We start from the raw sequence: 4,441 nt of genomic DNA on the forward strand, positions 1-4,441 counted from the left end.
AAGCAACGGTTCCAACACGCTCCAAGATTTCGAAAGGACCAATATACCGCGAATTTAGCTTCTCGCGTTTCCCGAAACGGATTACAACTTTCCAAGGTGCGACTTTTAACATTACGCGATCACCGACTTGAAATTCAAGGTCGTTGCGTCGTTTGTCGGTATAGTTCTTTTGACGACTTCGGGCCGTCCTAAGCCTATCTCGGATTTGAATGATCTTCTCAGTTGTTTCATGAATGAGTTCGGGTCCGGTGATTTGTGTGTCGCCTACTTCAGCCCAACAAAGAGGTGAATGACATTTTCGGCCATATAATGCTTCGAATGGTGCGGCGTTAATACGCGCGTGATAACTATTGTTGTAGGAGAATTCAGCGAGAGGCAAGTGCTTGTCCCAAGCTTTTCTGAAATCGATAACGCAAGCTCGTAGCATGTCTTCCAAGGTTTGAATTGTGTGTTTGCTTTGTCTGTCGGTTTGTGGATGATATGCGGTGCTCATGTCTAAACGCGTTCCCAACGCTTCTTGTAAAGTACGCCAAAATCTAGAAACAAAACGGCCATCTCGGTCGGAAATAATAGATAAGGGTACACCGTGACGGGCGATGATCTCTTTAATGTAAAGTTGTGCAAGTTTCTCCATTTTGTCGGTTTCCTTCATGGCTAGGAAGTGCGCGGATTTGGTGAGACGGTCAACAATAACCCAAATAGTATCATAACCGCCCACCGTCTTTGGTAGTTTGGTGATAAAATCCATCGTTATCCTTTCCCACTTCCATTGCGGAATTTTAGGTTGTTGAAGTAGTCCGGACGGTCTTTGATGTTCGGCTTTGACTTTGGAGCAAGTTAGGCATTTTTCAACATAAGTAGCGACGTCCCTTTTAATGTTCGGCCACCAATATTGTTCCTTGAGGTCGTGGTACAATTTATTGGCACCGGGGTGAATCGAATATATTGAAATTTGGGCTTCCTCTAAAATAAGGATTCGTAGGTCCCCATAACTAGGTACCCAAATTCTTCCGGCGAAATATCGGAGTCCGGTTTCTTTACTTCGAATCGAGAGGTGAGGACATTCAAGTGTTCGAGAGAGATGTTTTCATCCTTGAGAGCCTCGTCTTGGGCTACACGAATTTGACTATTGAGGTTGGTGTGAATGGTGATGTTTAAAGCTCGGACACGAAGAGGCACCGCTCTTTCCTTTTGACTTAAGGCATCGGCTACTACGTTTACATTCCTGGGATGGTAACGAAGCTCACAATCATAATCGTTTAAAGTTTCAATCCACCGGCGTTGTCTCATATTTAGTTGCTTTTGGTCGAAGATGTGTTGGAGGCTTTTGTGATCGGTGAAGATAGTACTCTTGGTTCCATAAAGATAGTGTCTCCACATTTTAAGTGCAAAGACAACGGCTCTGAGTTCGAGATCATGTGTCGTGTAGTTCTGTTCATGAATTTTTAGTTGTCGAGAGGCATAAGCAATGACTTTCTTTCGTTGCATCAATACACACCCAAAACCATGTTTCGAGGCATCGCAATATACAACAAAATCATCATTGCCTTCGGGAAGAGACAAGATAGGAGCAATGGTTAGCTTTGTCTTCAAGACTTGAAACGCGGATTCTTGCTCGGTCGCCCAAATGAATTTCTTTCCCTTGTGAGTTAACGCGGTTAGAGGACGTGTAACCAAAGAGAAGTTTTCGATGAATCTACGATAGTACCCGGCGAGACCCAAGAATTGACGTATGTGAGTAGGAGTAGTAGGAGTCTCCCATTTACTAATGGCTTCGATTTTTGAGGGATCGACCTTAATACCTTGATCGCTTACAACATGACCAAGAAATTGAACTTCCTTCAGCCAAAATTCACATTTGGAGAATTTGGCGTAGAGTCGTTCTTGTCTAAGGAGTTCGAGTACGAGTCGGAGGTGTTGTTCGTGTTCTTCTTCGCTTTTAGAATAGACCAAGATGTCATCGATGAACACAATAACGAATTTATCGAGATACGGTTTGCACACGCGATTCATAAGGTCCATGAACACCGCCGGTGCGTTAGTGAGACCAAATGGCATTACAAGAAATTCATAACTACCATAACGAGTCCGGAAAGCGGTTTTGGAGACATCTTCCCCCTTAACCCTTAATTGATGATAACCCGAGCGGAGATCGATTTTCGAATATACACAAGATCCTTGTAATTGATCAAAGAGGTCATCGATGCGTGGAAGAGGGTATCGGTTCTTAACCGTCAATTTTTTTAGTTCACGATAGTCGATACACATTCGTAGGGATCCATCTTTCTTCTTAACGAATAAAATCGGAGCGCCCCATGGTGAATGGCTAGGTTGGATAAAACCCCGGTCAAGTAGTTCTTGAATTTGACTTTGCAATTCTTGCATTTCAGATGGAGCAAGTCTATACGGTGCACGTGCTACGGGTGCGGCTCCCGGAATAAGATCGATTTGGAATTCAACCGGTCGATGAGGTGGAAGACCCGGCAATTCGTCAGGAAATACATCGGAAAAGTCACTAACAATTGGCACATCATCGATATGCTTCTCATCGGACTCGACTTTCTTAACGTGGGCAAGGATTGCAAAACAACCCTTACAGAGTAGTTTTCTTACTTTAAGGCACGAGACGAGGTTGAGTCCGGTGCAACTCTTATCACCATAGACAATCAAGGGTTCACCGTTCTCGATAGGAATCCAGATTGCATTAAGATCGCAAAGAATGTGAGATTTCATTTTGACTAACCAATTCATACCGATTATTACATCGAAGCTCCCTAGTTCCATGGGTATCAAGTCAATTTCAAACTCATTTCCCAAAATGTTTAACGTACACCCCCGGTAATATGTGTCGGCACTCAATAGGTTCCCGTTGGCCACCTCAATGGCATAAGTAGTATCTAGGGGGAGTGATGGAGTGCTAAGAGTATGAACCAAAGTCTTGGATATAAAACATTTATCGGCACCCGAATCGAATAAGCAAGAAACATAAGTTTTGTTGAGAAGAAACGTACCCGTGACTAGTTCATTGTCATCTCGGGCCTCTTGGGCGTTAATGTTGAAAGCTCGGCCGCGTGTGTTGGGGTTAGCTTTCTTCTTCGGACATGCATTTCTAAAATGACCCGTTTGGCCACATTCAAAACAAGCACCCAGTTTTGGTGCATTGGGCCCCTTTTGAGCGACGGGGGCGGCACTTCTACAATCGTTGGTCACATGACCACTCCTTTGGCACCGGTGGCAAAATGATTTGTCACATTCACCAAAGTGATGTTTGTGGCATTTGTTGCAAAAAGGTTTATTTCCGCCATAACTTTTCTTGGCGTCAGAGGTGAAAGGCTTTTTGGTGAAGTTGTTGTTGTAGTTGCTTGATGGAGTGGCTTCCCATTTTCTTTTGTTGCTACCCGACTTATCCTCGGCTTTAGGTGCCGGTACTACGATTTCGTCCACCGTTTCTATCAATTTGCGGGCCATGTTCAAAGCTTCTTGATGATTGGTGGGTTTGGATGACATTACCCCATGTTTGATGCTCTTTGGAAGACCATCCATGTAAAGTTCAACCCTTGAAGACTCAGGGTTCACAAGGTTTGGGCACATCAAGGCTAATTCGGAAAATTGTTGATTATAAACTTTGAGATCGTTTCCGACCGCTTTTAAAGTTCTTAGCTCTTGTTCGAGCTTTCGAGTTTCTTCACGAGGGAAATATTCGATGATCATCTTTTCCCTTAAATCGGCCCAAGAGAGGGCGTGGGCTTCATCGGTACCCACCGATTGTACATAGGTGTTCCACCATGTGAGGGCGACACCGACGAAAGTGTGAGTGGAGTATTTGACCTTATCTTCGTCCCGACAACCGCTTATGCTAAAAACGGCCTCCGTTTGTTCGAACCATCGAGTGAGAGTAATCGGTCTCCCGGTCCCATCAAAAGTATGAGGTTTGCACCCCATGAAGGCTTTGTAGGAGCACCCTTCGCTTGAGTTACCGGCCCCTTGATTGTTGTTGTGGTTGTTGTTATTGTTGTTGTTGTTGTTGGATGAGTGTCCGGCCATGGCCGCATCCACGGCGGTGGCTATCATTCGTTGTAGAGCTTGTTCGAGTGTTTCATGGCGTGACACATGGCGAGGAGGCATTGTTCCTTCAAAACAAAAGAATATCGTTGATTAGTATTCTCAATAATACTAACCGTGATATGGAATGAGGATAAAGAGAAAATTTTTCCTTGACTCGCCTTAAATTCTTTATGTCATATCGGAACGTTCATATGAGTCACGGTAATATAATCCCGAAAATTATATTACCCTAATTCATATGTGCATTCGACATTATTTCACGAAGTCAAGGTGGCGTGTCAATCAAATTAAACAACGTGAGATTAAGATGGAATATAAGTTAGACATGAATAGATAAGTTCGAGTATAAATGCACAAGTAGTCAAGTAATTCCTAC

This window comes from Rutidosis leptorrhynchoides, chromosome 4, assembly GCF_046630445.1.
Source record: "Rutidosis leptorrhynchoides isolate AG116_Rl617_1_P2 chromosome 4, CSIRO_AGI_Rlap_v1, whole genome shotgun sequence".
NCBI lineage: Eukaryota > Viridiplantae > Streptophyta > Magnoliopsida > Asterales > Asteraceae > Rutidosis > Rutidosis leptorrhynchoides.